We start from the raw sequence: 15,074 nt of genomic DNA, 5'->3' as shown, positions 1-15,074 counted from the left end.
TTTACCTGTGCTGAGAGGAAGGGAGGAGAGACGAGGAAGTCACACTGTTTTAACAGCACAAGGAAAGGCCTCTTCCAAGCACACATGCACATGCACATAGACTGCTCTGTCCTCAGTCAGGCTGTATCCCTTTGGAGGAAACATGACTCAGTCGGCAAGGTTAGCTCAACTCGTCACTACACAACGGCTTGTTGGAACAGAGACAGGGAGAACTCCCTCATGCAATACATACAGATGAGAAAAAGGTTGCCAGAACTTTTCCCTTACTATAAATGCAAGTTAGTAGATTTTTTTTCTCAGTCTAGTAGGTCAGAGTTGTCTCAATAGGGGAAAAAAGGGCAAGAGTGCATCAGTGATAGGGAGAGGTCAGTGCGTGATCGAGCTGCACCAGTATAAATCATTACCTTTGTCCATTTCTTCATGAAAGAGCTATCTTAGCTAGTCTGCTGAGCTACTCTCTATATATACTGTTCTGCCAAGGTGGGAACAAAAGTATACAGGGTTCACCTAGTGTCCTATTGCAAGATTACTGACTGAAGCTTACAGAAAACTCCGCATTAATTTAGATGTCATCTGCCTGTCCAACCTCCATGTTCTTTTTTTGAATGTAAAAAAATTAAACAGAAAATATATCATTAAGTCTTTATGACTTGTATTATATCTGAACCTCAGACAGAGCCCTTCGTTTAGACCTTGATCTGGCACAGGCCTCTTCACATGTTGAGTTATGCTTCTGGAAGAGCTTCATCGACCTGATGCCTGATAATCCCTCCCACCACTGCAAACTTTATAGATTCTTTTAGGCCAGTTTTGGATCCCTAAACATTGCCTTAAATTAGCACATCTGCCCAAATTCACAGCACCTCTGTGTTAGAAAATGCCCTTGTTCAGAATCACCCTAAAGCTGCAGTCCTCACATGTAATCCCATTCCCAAACAATGTCATGTCTGCCTACTTCAGTAACATGCTCATACTGCTTTATACTCCTGTTACCATGGAGAAACAAAACAGCTAACAGCTTTGAGACACATCAGGAGATTACTTACTTAACCTAAAGCATTCAAGCCTGTATATAAAGGCACAAACAAATACATAAAGTAAGAATCATATTTTTTTCCCCAGAAATTTAACACCACCAACCTGAGAAATTTTTTTTAAAGTTACTAAGGCTATCTCGTTATTAAACCACTTAGAAGGCTGAACTTTTTTTTTTTTAAAGGAGATTAATTCATACCATAGCGGTAAGGGTACTTACTATCTAACCACACACTTAGTTACACTACCAAACAAGTGTAGTAGGACTGTGTTTTCAGACTACAGTTATGTTACCTATTATTATAGAATAATAGTCAATTTTCAGATGTCAGGTGATTCAACTGTGGTAAGAACAGCATTTCTTATAAAGCTAAGTACATAAAATACACACGTAACTGAAATAGATATGTAACCTTAATGACTGCCTCTCAGTGTAAAAAAAAAAAAAAAAGCTTTTTTATGTTTAAGTTAAATACATATTTCTTACAAATTTGCTTCTGAGAAAAACTGTCCAAGATAGTTCCCCTGTCCTCTTCGAGTCCTACATTTCAGGAGTTTGCATCTTCCCTATTCATACTTTGAAGGGGAAAAATAAGGGGATACACTCTCCTCATTGCTGTGCCCTCCCAATTCAGATAGTAGATCCTTCAACTCAGCTTTTCCTAGATCATGCAGATAGATACCAGCCATATTATAAAAATGAGTGTTTGGTAATGTGAACTTCCGAAACAAGAAAGTGCTAGAGGAAAGCACTTTAGCTTTAATTTGCAAAGCTGCTACTTGTATGATAGCAATGGCCATATGAAAAACAAAACAACATTGTTGATAACCACAAGTACTCCTCTATTAAAATTGCCTTTTCTTTGGTCTCAAAATATATGAAAAAAAATCTTCCTTTCCATTTAGGTGGAAAGTGACATCTACCCATACATAACAGATGCACTTTATTTATCCATCATATGACATTTTCCTCCTGACTGTGCTACTTTCTAACTTAAAAGAATGTTTTTCTCTCCAAACCAGTCTCCCCTCTCAAATGTAATTTGGGATCCTCCTTCTGGGACTTGGCTCTTCAACAGATCAGTTACTGCGGTTTCCCTCACTTTTGTTTGTGCTGCTTTAGACTTTAATTAGTCGCTTTCCTCACCCGTAATGTTCTTTCCATTATTCACCCTTAGTCCTTCCACATCCCCCTCCTCCTGTTCACCAAGAGCAGTGACAAAGGGATGACAAAAAGAAGAGCAGGCTTTCAGGAGGGGACCTGATAGTCTCAGAAGTCCCATCCCACCTGGGCTTTGAACCTTTCCATACACCTTCAGTGTTGCAGGAGGACCCAGGCATTTATGTTTTCGTAGTTCTGCTCTCTTACAGCCTTGTCTGTCCTGTTACGGCTGTTCTTCTCATGCTTTACCCTATGTCTGACCATCACAATATGCTCCTCGTCTCTTCTGTATGTCCTTAACCCATCCACCCTCAATTAATAGTGCCTTCAGAATTCCACATTCAACACACCATTACTTTAAAAGAGAATATCATTCTTGAAATACTCTGCTGCCTTTTATGATAGCAGGCAGCATGTGGAGCGAGTCTTTTTCTTTCTCGCTTTTCATCTCTCCTCATGAAATCCTCATTAATCATTATTAGAGCCAGTCAGAAATTTTCAGACATTTTTAAAGTGCTAATTTTTCACAAGTGAGGCTGCATGACAAAGGGTCAGTTCTGATGATTTCTTAGCCCAAAGAACTCCCTATCCATATATCTCCATAGGTAGGCTCTATCTGTGGAGACTCTGCCAGGATGTTGGGAGCCTGTTTTGGAGAAATACCACTACACTCATCCTATGCTCCTCTCTCTCCCTGACATGCACTACTGTTCACTATCAGGGTGAGGATGCTGAACTAGATTGACCTTGCCTTGTACTATCTATAATCTCTCCATGATATTTTAATATCAAATGAGGTCCAATTCATCTCAGAAACGAGGTGGTCCTTTGCCATAATAAGGCCTATTATTTGTACAGAGACTAGATCAGTTAGGTCCTAAGGATGGTTTCGGACCCAAGGATAGTTAGTGCCTGATTACAAGTAGAGCTAACAGAATTCAAGGGACTGAAATTCAGGTTTCTGGTACTGGTCTGGTTCACCAGTTTCTCCTCAGTAGCACCTTTCTCTTATTACACTCCTGCACAGCATCCCCAGGTGGGTTGTCTGTTAGGGGTCAGTACACAAGTCCTTTTTAAGATCCTAATGCTATTTTGCTTTTCCTGTACTGGATGAAGATGAAGTACTTCAGCAGTCCCACCAAGCAGAAGGAAGGGCTGCAAACCTACACTGGGACATCACAAATCAGCCACAACCCATGTTTGTCACCCTTTAAAGGGTGAGCACCCACGGACCCTGTAGTGCAAGAATCCCCCTTTCCCCATTTTCAAAAAGTAGCCTTTCTTGCTTAAAAAAGTCAAAACCCAAACCCATGAGTTTCTGAGAAACAGTTTCTCAATTCAGAGCATTCAGACTCACACAGTTTCCAAACCTGGCCTTGGAAATAAAGGCTGCATTCCTCCAACATTAAAATTACGATTAATTTTGGCTTTATTCAGAGTCATTCAGAAGTTTACCGACCACACACTTCAAGTGTTACATATGAACTACTTCATAAGAAGATACTCAGCTCCAGAAATCAGACATCTGCAGTTTCTTGAGATTTTTCTTGTAACTTGCCACATATACACATTTACTAGAGTGGAGCTGTGAACTCAGGAAAATTAGATAGACTAAACCCCTCTGAATAGCAGTCAGTCTGTGAAAGAGGAGGTAGCATTGTAAATCAACTTCCAAAAAATACTGTTTTCCTGCGAGAAGACAATGTGAAGCAATCATTTCAAAAGAGTATAAATTAATCTCTCTAAGGGACTATTAAGACAATCATAAGTAGGTTTTAAAGTTGAGTGTCAGCTCCAGTGTACCTTCCTGCTCATATACCAGAAGAAACATATGGTCAATATATGTAACTAAAACTGATTGATCTTGGAAGACAGATACAAGAAGTGTGGGTGGCAGGACAATTCAGAACTGGCAGCCAACAGACCAGCTCTTGCCTAATGCAACTTTTCTCTTCAACCTCATTCTAGAAAAAAACAACCCCAAAACCCAAACAAAAAACCCAAAGAAACCCAAACCCTCCATCTCACCCCCACACACTCTTACTTTCTTTCCCTCCCGTTCTGATGCTCTGCACCCTCTGTAGTACACACAGTACACTCCTATCATCATTTTACTCTTTAAGCCTCTTCAATACACCTTTGTCCTTCCCCTCTTGAGATGCTTTGGTCAAAAAAGGGAAGCAGCCACACACCACCACCAGAGTGCTGCCAGCTCTTAGGCCATCTCCTCTGTATCCCCTCCTCAGTTCACAAAGAATAGCTTCTACAGATTGGGAAGGCCTTGCTAGGCAAAACCACATAAACCCCCTAAAACTTAGAAGAACATTGTATGCTAACAAAAGGTACTACCATGGTCCAAGTGCACACCTTAAATCTGTGATGGCCAAAGCTGAGTAAGCAAGCTATTTTTGTATGTTCGTTAATCCATGTTAGCATGCTTTCAAGATGGCCATTTTTGTCATGAGAGCATGCCACACAGCTGAAGCCCAGGGCATTCACAAATGTACATATCCCAGCTGAAGCTGTTGGCTTATTTGTTTTTAAGTTCTACAGCCTCAGGATAACAACATGCAGACAGAGGCAGTACCTCAGACTTCTGCCCAGCACTACTTTCTACATAGGAAACATGTCCAGTACATAGGAAGGAAGGAAGGAAGGAAGGAAGGAAAGAGAAAAAAAAAGCTAGGTGCCAAGTAGCTTTCCCTGTCTAGGCACTGCTCTGACAATCCTACAAGGCTGTTGCTACAAAATCCTAAGATCTGCTAAGGTAGCTCCAGGAGACATCAAAGCAGCAGAAAGCAAATTAGAAAGTGCAAAACCGTCTGTCCCCACAGTCTTGGTCTCAGATCTCTTCACTCTTACCTTTGGAAGCAGCATCCCAAAGTCTAGCTACTTTTCTGTTAGGCCCCAGAATAAGTCAGCATAGAAAAGAAAAGAAAAAACCCTTTGCACAGTCAGTGAGAAAAGGAAACAGAACTTTTTCCTTTCTGCCCTCTCGCCTCCCATCACACATGCATGGGCTCAGAAAGCTCCACAAAACCTAACTGTGCACTAGCAAACCACAGCACAAGCATTAGTGACGCTTAAGACCATACACTATATGATCTGTAAATCAAGAAATATAGAAAACCAGGATAAAGAAAAGAAATTAGGTCAGAGGTTTGGTTAGGGTTGTGGGGTTTGTTTTGTTTGTTTATTTTTTTAAACTGGATTTTATCCAATTAAGTTTACCTCATTGTAGAATGTTTCCTAGAAAGAAAGCCATTTTGTCATACACTGCTCTTTAACCCACTCTGCTGGAACAAATCTGCTCAGCCTTTCTTTATTTTTGGGATGAGAAGAACTAGCATCATTTCATATGACCGACTGAGCAGCAACAGAAACTTTTCTGGCAACACAATAATGTAACTGCTAGCAAATGACTACAGGTAATTTCCTAGGAAAGCATCCAAAAACTCAGTGACCCCCCTACTAACTTTCTGAGAACAACTATTTGACAATAAGCATCAGAAGAAAAGCACTGTCACTTAACCTTGCTGTTCCACATCCATAGTCTAAGGATACTCCCAGGAGCGCACTCTTGCTAGAAGGCAGGCAGCCCTTCCAGCAGGTATTATAAACCACAACCAGATATCCCATCAGGTCATGCTGCTTTAAAGGAACAGTGCCAGCAAAACCGGGGGGGAGGAGGGTTGAAAGTTTTCTAGGGACTTTGTGCTGGAAGGTAGCTAATCAAGGACTTAACAAGCTCCTAAACTATCCAGCTAAAATTTTCTGATAGCGAACATAAAGAAAACCATCCTTTTAATAACATCAGGCCAACGTGTTTTGTGCAGCACCCTGAATTACCAGTATTTGTAATTCCAGGCTCTCTATCCTATAGCTTTTTCTATGTCCTGGGGACTCCTGTGACTCTGCTGAGTTCATTACAGGGTCAGGCCTCAATTTGATTCTGGATTTTATGAGTCCTTTTTCATACAAAAGAAAACAGAACTGCCTGGCAGTCCTCTATGAGATGAGGCATCTGCACTATTTTCTCCTGCTCTCTCCCGCTCCACTTACCAGCAAAGTAAGAGATCCCCAACAGCAAAAATTAAAACAAGTAAGAAGCAAGATGAGCACAGCATGCCAGTCATAACAAGGAACTGTTTTAACAATTCTATTAGCATATACAGGACAGTGTTTCTGAAATAAAATAAAAGCTCGTCGCTAAGTAACAATAGTGTGCTTGTCTATCATTTACAAGAACTTAAAACCAAAAGTATTGTTAAAAAGGAATGAAAAAAGACATGCACTCCAAGCACAAATCTCACACCTTCAAAACAGAGGAGAATCAGTTTGTCCACAATACCTAGAAGGTTTTTTTTATTGCCAGTCTATTCCAGGTGGGAAAGTCTCAGATACTCTAGTTATGGGTAGCACTGTGAAATTCTAATATACTGATGCACAAAAGGCAATTAAAAGTTACCCCCCCCCCCCAAAACACTTGAAAGAGAAGCAATTACATGAGAAAATAATGTTATAACTGAGGAGCTTTAAATGAAATGAATACACAGAAAATAATGTTATAACTGATCAGCTTCAAAGGAAATGAATGCATATCATTCAGAGGGCAAATCTTTAAACGAATGATTAAACCCAGCTTTTTTCCTTTATCCTCTATTTCTTCTCTGGAGCTGGTCTCATCACAAAAGCCGACAGGTTTTTTTAACTTCATAGTAACTAACTCTAGCAATCCCTGCCCAAGTTCTTAGGCTTGACAATATGAGAGTTTGTACTTAATGCCCTGCTTCAGCAACCAGCAGTGAATCAGAAGCAAGCTTTAGGTCCACTGTTTATTTGAAGCACCCTTATTATGAGGAAATATTTCTGGTAATATTTCCTTTTGTTCCTTTGTACTTCTCACTTACTGGTTTATAGCTTTCCCTATATTGTCTCCCCCATTTTTATGTATTTCAAAAGCTTTCATGTACTTGAAATACTTCATCATAATGATGCAGAATTTCACTTTGCTGTAACATTGAAGTGTCTGGCTTGAACCTGACCTGCACTGGCAGTGGATCGCAGCTTGCAGCAGCCCACATGCAATGCATTGAAGATCTCCGTTTGCTTCCAAGTGAACAAGGACTGCTTTGGAGAACATTACCCCAGATAACCCCCAAACTGACAGCCTGGGAGGGAAGGGAATGAACATGGGTGCTGAGTCACTTTTCACTTTCATTGCTGTGAACAGGTAACAAACCCACAGAAGCCAATTTGGATACTCGGCAGCAAAACTTGCATGAGGGTGAAAATACTCCTGCTTCTCTCATGCCTTCCTCCTCCTCCTCCCCGCCATGCAAACTGTTAACTGGTGTGATGGGGACCACACTGGAAACTTGTACTTGCGGAGCCAGGGACAGAGCACTTCCCTTTGCAAGAGAGCTACCTGAAACCCTCAGGAGCCCAGGGCTGGTATGCACTCATCACCCAGAGCTAGCAGCACCTTGGGCCCAATCTGCCACGGAACAAGCACCTGGAGGCCAAAGATACCTCCGAGCCAAGGCTGGAATAAGTCTGCAACCTGACACAAGAAGGAAGAATTTGGTTGGGATGAGTGCTGTGGCCTTACAGGGAGGCTGTGACTTGCAGGCAGAGGGCAGGAAGAAAGAGCGTGAAAGGCAAGGGATGGGGCAGCCCACCCTGCGCCGGCTGAAGCAGAAGGGCTGGCAGAGCTGCGAGGAGCCTGCCTGTCTTCCCTGCCTTCCCCGCCTGCCTGAACAAGGGTGGGCTGTCAGCAGCCTCATGCTGGGATGCTACAGGGTGCTTTCCTGGGCGATAGCCAGAATGGGTTTGAATAAAGCGAAGTTTAAAAAAACATTGAATAAATACCAGTGGTAAACACTGCGCTCTTCCAGAGTGTGTTCTGGATTTTAAGCAGTTTTGTTGAAATTTGAAGTTTACTTTGCCGCTTTGGTCAAGTTCATTAAACTAATTTATTACTGGTTTTCCTGGAATCATTTAAGAGATTCTGTTAATTCTAGAGAATAACAAAAATGAGAAAACTCCTTAGAATGAAGAAAAGGAAATTTATGAAACACAGTATTTTAATTAGAAATAAAGTTTCTTGTTGCAGGGCACCAAGAGCTCTTAAAATCCTAACAGCCTATATTTTAAAATAAAAGCATTTAAAACTGGGTAACAGTATGTTAATTTTCCCCTTTCTGCCCTTCAGGTATATTTGGAGCCACATTTTAATGATAAAGGACAAGTATTTTCTTTCAGTACTTTTAACAGTCTGATGTTTTATCTGAATTGGAAATTGCATTTGATTTCTGTCTTCTTTTTTTTCCAGTCTTTACTGTGGCTGCATCTGCTGAAACTGGGGGTGTAAGAGAGGGAGAAGTGTGATTTACACTGGTGGAGCTTACTGCTGAACTCACTGGTGTTACTTGTGTGAGGTAAAGCTAAGCATACATATATGCCTCATGATTGGGATTGAGTATGAGTATATGCCTCAAGACTGGGATTTTTCCATTATCCATTTAGATCTGCTGATATTTTGGATCTCTAGATCCTCCTCTCTCCCATTTTTTTTTTCAAAACTTAAAGATCCTTTATATATCATTCTGACAAATACAACTTTTCTATCTGATTATCTATATCCAGTTTTTCTTTCATCCTTTTGTTTTCTGATGCTTCTGTTTCAAGCATTTGACTGTGTTTTTTCACTTCTGTTCTTCATTTTTGTTCTATTTTGAAATCCTCTCATTTATGTTTCATTCTTCATTCTTCTAACACTAATACCTCACAGATCTTTTCTCTTCCCGGTGCACATTATCTGTCTTTCTCAGTAGATAACACATATGCTCTCTCTCTCCACCTTCCAGATATTAGCACTTTTATTCTTGATTTCCAAGTGACAATATAAGTGATTAATTTCATGCAATTATTTGTGATCACAAAGTTGACAGAAAAGACTCTTACAATCTAGGTTTGTCTGTGAAACCTTATGCTTAATATAAAATCAACTCTTATCTGCAGCAATCTGCCAGGCTATTGAAGGATGTTGGGAGGATGGACAAAAGAATTTGGAGATGGCTTTCTTAAAAGCAGAAGACATCTTCCCAGCATCAACCATTGGGTTGCTGCTAATGGCACTGGCTCCTTCATAACCAACAACACCTCATGCAGATCCAAATGCCAGGCCTGGAGCTTTGAGTGATCTGTGAATTTATGGAGCTTTTTTTTTTTTTCCCCACCTTTGTAACTCTGATATTACTGAAGATTGTCCGTACTGAGAAAAAGAGATGGGTATTTACTTCTTTCAAAGTCTCAAATCTGAGATTCTCCTCTGTGTTTCTCATTTCTCAAATCTATAGGGAAGCCAATAGCTCTAGGCTGATAACTTTATGCATTCATATTTTATGGCAATGAATATAGGTTGGAAAGTGATAAAAACAGAGCTCTGAAAATCAGCTTCTTCCTCCTCCTACTGAATCAAAGTAATCCCCAAAAGACAGAAAACCTCTTTTAGTCCTTTCTGGGACTGTGTCATATTTAGTGAGGAGGTCTTCAGTCACTCTGGAAAGTGGACTTCTGAAAATATGCTGAAAATTTTGGCTGCTAGAGTTGTTTAGGAGAACAAGAGATTCTCAGACTTCTGAAATTTTAGATCAGAAGAATCATGTGTATCTCCATGGCTACCAGATCAGTTCATGAGCATCCTGGCAGATTTCTGGTAGCCATTTTGGAAGGTTTCATAGGTAAACTGCTTAGTGAAAAGACTACTGTAGCCATGCAGGCTTGCTGGTGAGATTGAGGTTGTATATATTTGGCCATCAGTTAGAAGGGAAGACATGTTACTGCATCACCTTGCTATTTGACCTTGTTAAACTTGCTGGTGTCAGGGCTAGAGATCAACACAGACAGTGGCCTATTTAGTGTCTTGGGATCTGGTGATCATGGGCCTGCCTACCTGTCTGTGAAATCTGAACTTCTAGCAGGCAAATATTTCACTGTGGGAAGAGGAGGAGTGGTGGTGCCACTGAAGGGAAGGCTTCAAGGATGTGTCTGCTTCCAGGAGCATCCTTGGATGTTCACAGAGGCACACAGGACACAAAAGGAGGACCTTTTCAAAAGGCTCAGCACTTGGGTATGCCATCTGCCCTAGGTCCCACATTCTTCCCACATCCCTGTTGCTATGTGCTCTATGTTTTCTTATTCTATATTTCCTTATTTCTACAAATTAAGCTCAGCTTCACCTCTTTAATACTAAATTTTAGTTTTCTCTTCAGTCATGTATCTTCAATGCATCTTGGATGCTCCACACTACACCTAAGAGACAAACTACTTGCAAAGGGGATGGGGAAAGAGGTACAAATATTATCTTAAAGATATTCTATACTATCTTAAAGATATACTAAAATATACAACAGTAACACTCAGCCTACATGCAATAGATAGATGATACGATATCACTTTTCAGGTAAGGCATTCTGAGCCCTTGGAAGTTTGTTCTTAATCCTGTAAATAACTACAGATGGAAAATCACTTACATGTGTTAGTGTTTGAAAAATGGGGTTTAAAAGGCCTATCCAGGGTCACAGCTGAGGTCTGGTAACAGAGAAACAACATTTAATAATTTCATGGGCAGATTCTGTCTAGTTCAGCTACAGTGGTTTATGATCTTACTGTCCCAGCAACTGCACTGCTTAAGAAGTGACAAAATGGGATGTGTGATCACTCCCTGGGTCACAGCTTTGTGTATCAATTTAAAGTATTAAATGTGCTGTGCTATGTTGAAAGGTGAGGTGAAAGGAGGTGGAAGAAGATGTACCGAGGCATCCACACCCATTGCGATCTGATTCTTCTGTTACAGGGCGAGAGATACCAGCTGGCAGTGGAAGGTAAGGTCACCAAGAGACAACAGTATTGCCTCAAATCACTGCAGCAAGGTTTGGTCTTCAGGCTTCCAGATCTTGCAGTTTAGTTAAAAACTACCCTCCTTCTCGGACTGTGTTTGGTTGAGTTAATCTAAACTGACACTGACTGTAGCTCTCAAGGTGGTGATGATGTATACAGCAATGTCAATACATACTGCTGTATCATGAAAGTATATAAGAAACAGATAAAAGATGTGTTCTAATTATATACTTCAATAAGCAGTTATAAGAAAATAACTCTCACACACCATAAGTGATACCACTTTCAAGTTTATTTACATAGCTATCCAATTCCTAATGGTAAGTCATGGTGCCAATGACATAGAACTGGGAAGAGGTTACCTGTCTACGGTTTACTGATCCTCAGTTGCAGATGGATTACTAAACTTATATTTCCACTTTATAAAGTTCAGTTAGTGGCTTGAAACTTATGCATATATTAGGTAGTCCATTTTCACTGTCCTGCATAATTTTAGCTATAACTTCCTTAAGTGAGCAGGTAATTGATCACAGCTTTCCTAATGCTGCAAATCTTTACATGTTGCAGTAATCTTAGACAGTGGTCTGTGTATGATCAGTGTGTCTGATCAGCAACTGTCTGATCAGCAACCATGGCTTAAGCAGTTGTCGCTCCCTACATTATGCTGTGCAAGTATTTATGTGGCTATTCAGCAAATGAGAACTCATCTCACAGAGAAATAACCCATTAGTACTTTGTTGCCTATTTGTTTTTCATGGGTTATTTTTCAGGCTTGTCATTTCCCTGGTGTGGTTTATTGCACAGCTTCATAAATGCTTAAGTGATACAGCTCTGAATGTCCAACCCTAAGACAATTTAAATGGCTTTATCAGGATATTTAAGTGCCTCTTCCTGCTAAGTCTCCTTTATCTGCATCTATCTACAGCATCTATTAGTATCAGTTTAGCATGTTGCAGTTTTCCCCACTCCTTAGGGCTCTGCATGTGTTAACTGCTTGTCTTTCTGTCCCACAAGTCTAATGTCCTTATCCTTTCTTCCTTTGCAAACACTCACCTCTACCTTGCAGGTATCAATTAGCCATTTCACTCCAATAGTCCAAATGATGTAACAAAATAAAGCTAAATTTGTTTGAAAATGATGGCCACTGTATTCTGTTGAAGGGATGCAACTTCTATTTCAGGGCTGCAAAAGGGATCATATGTCCAAAACCAGTTTTTTTTTTTCCCCAGCTCTGCCAGCTAGTCTGATAAATGATGCTACTTCTCTTTTCAAGCCCTGCTTTTGCTTCCTCGGTGGGCCTCCACATGAACAGAGCATGACTGGAAGCTAGTTCAGGATGGCAGGCATCAGAGTTGCGAGAAGGGAAGCCAGCGATGGACCAAAAGACCCTTCCACCCACTGATGGAGGACTGTGCCGAAAATCTCAGGCTGCTGCTGCTTGGTGGCAGGTCTGTGTTTCCTCAGCCCCAATCAGTTGTTCTTAGGCTGTCCCTTCTGGTGTGCTAGCCCAGCTCACATCCTGGTAACAACAACAACAAAAAGAGAATTTTTTAGCTGAATCGGTTTCCTACTCAGATCCTTTCATGACCATGCTCTGGGGCATGGCAGAGAAGGTGATACAAAAGCAGGTGATGCCTCTGCTTGCCCTGGCACAATGCCACTGACAACTCAACCAGTCCAAAGTATTTGTTATCTCTCTTAGTTTGAGTTACTCTAAATGGCTCAGTAGACAAAAGCTTCCTATTTCTAGATTTATGACATATCTAAATAGTTACACTAGCAAAACTTACAAGTGGAGCAGTTTTGATGGCTTATTTTTCCTGTTCCCTAGAATGAAGAATACAGCAAAATGTCAGCTCTTCCTGGTAAAATTGGCTGAACTTCAGCTTTTGACAGTGTAACAGTCTATTGTGGTATTTTACATTCATAGCCAACATGCAAAGTCTCTGAGCACAGATTAGATTTTCATTAATACAGTTATCTATCTTCTGGCCACAGTGCATCAAAGTCCCATATAGCTCACAAGGGAATCAAACAGAAGTTCAATTTCTTTCTTATTCTAAAGGTAGAGAAAATATTCCTGGGATGTGTCTTAGTTCTGTTCCTTTTTTCCCGCTCTTAAAGTAACAAAGTGTATTTTTATTTCAAAGCAACTTTCATTTTACAATAGTAAGTCTATATAGGAAAGTTTACAAAACACACTCTGTACAGTATCTCTAGTTAGATCAGAGTTAACATTATTTAAATGTGGAAATGAATTCAATCTCTGCAAAGTTAAAGCTTATATTTAAGTAATAAGAAAATGTCACAAACCTGGAGAAACCATGAGAGAAGCTAGCCATGCAATTAGCCCTTTGAATAAAAAACCACTGAGATGAATAAGAATTGAGGTGATGCTTATGCTATAACACTAGTCTTAATCCTGTGCCATTTGTGTCAGTGGAGATGAATAAATTGTGAATCAAATTAAGATCAGTCTCACAGACCTTAACCTTATTCCCACTGAAATTCTGAAGTTAACTTGAGCAGGTAGTGGGGTCAGACCTGTAAAGTGAAATCCTGAAGACATTAAGTTAATGGGACTTGTTATAGAATATGATTTTCTCCCTTACTGTCTGTGGTGGGTTGACACTGGCTGGACACCAGGTGCCCACCAAAGCCGCTCTATCACACACACACCCCCCTCAGCTAGACAGGGGAGAGAAAATATAATGGAAGGCTCGTAGGTTGAGATAAGGGCAGGGAGAGTTCACTCAGCAATTACTGTCACAGGCAGAACAGACTTGACTTGGGGAAATTAGTTTAATTCATTACCAATCAAATCAGAGTAGGGTAATGAGAAAGAAAACCAAATCTTAAAACACCTTCACCCCCTACCCCTCCCTTCCTCTCGGGCTCAACTTCAGTCCCAAATTCTCTATTGCCCCCCCCCCCCCGAGCAGCACAGCGGGACAGGGAATGGGGGTTGCAGTCAGTTCATCACATGTTGTCTCTGCTGCTCCTTCCTCCTCACACTCTTCCCCTGACACTCTTCCCCTGCTCCAGCGTGGGGTCCCTCCCACGGGAGACAGTCCTCCACGAACTCCTCCAACACGGGTCTTTCCCACAGGCTGCAGTTCTTCATGACCTGCTCCAGCGTGGGTCCCTTCCACGGTGTGCAGTCCTTCAGGAGCACACTGCTCCAGCGTGGGTCCCCCGCGGGCTCACAAGTCCTGCCAGAAAACCTGCTCCAGCGTGGGCTCCTCTCTCCACAGATCCGCAGGTCCTGCCAGGAGCCTGCTCCAGCGTGGGCTTCCCACGGGGTCACAGCCTCCTTCGGGAACCCACCTGCTCCAGCGTGGGTTCTTCCATGGGCTGCAGGTGGAGATCTGCTCCACCGTGGACCTCCCTGGGCTGCAGGGGGACAGCCTGCCTCACCAGGGTCTTCCCCACGGGCTGCGGGGGAATCTCTGCTCCGGCGCCTGGAGCATCTCCTCCCCTCCTTCTGCACTGACCTTGCGGTCTGCAGGGCTGTTTCTCTTACATGTTCTCACTCCTCCCTCTGGCTGCAATTGCACAGAATCTTTTTTCCCTTCTTAAATGTGTTATTCCAGAGGCGCTACCACCGTTGCTGATGGGCTCGGCCTTGGCCAGCGGTGGGTCTGTCTTGGAGCCGGCTGGCATTGGCTCTGTCGGACATAGGGGAAACTTCCAGCAGCTTCTCACAGAAGCCACCCCTGTAGCCCCCCCGCTACCAAAACCTGGCCACACAGACCCAATACACTGTCCTACTGTAGATTTAAAAGGACAATGCTACATAAATTGTCCAAACATTATCTTCACAAGCAGGTGGTCTAGATTTTTTTAAAATAAATTAAAACTTGCATTCTGAAGAAAACAGAAAAATCTTACAAGTGCTTAAATTGATGGGTTTTCTTATACCCCGGTTCATTTGGGTTTTGATTACTAACCGAGTGAGTACAGCAACATCTCC

Source organism: Buteo buteo, chromosome 12 (genome assembly GCF_964188355.1).
Source record: "Buteo buteo chromosome 12, bButBut1.hap1.1, whole genome shotgun sequence".
Classification (NCBI taxonomy): Eukaryota; Metazoa; Chordata; class Aves; order Accipitriformes; family Accipitridae; genus Buteo; species Buteo buteo.
This window is presented reverse-complemented; position numbering follows the sequence as displayed.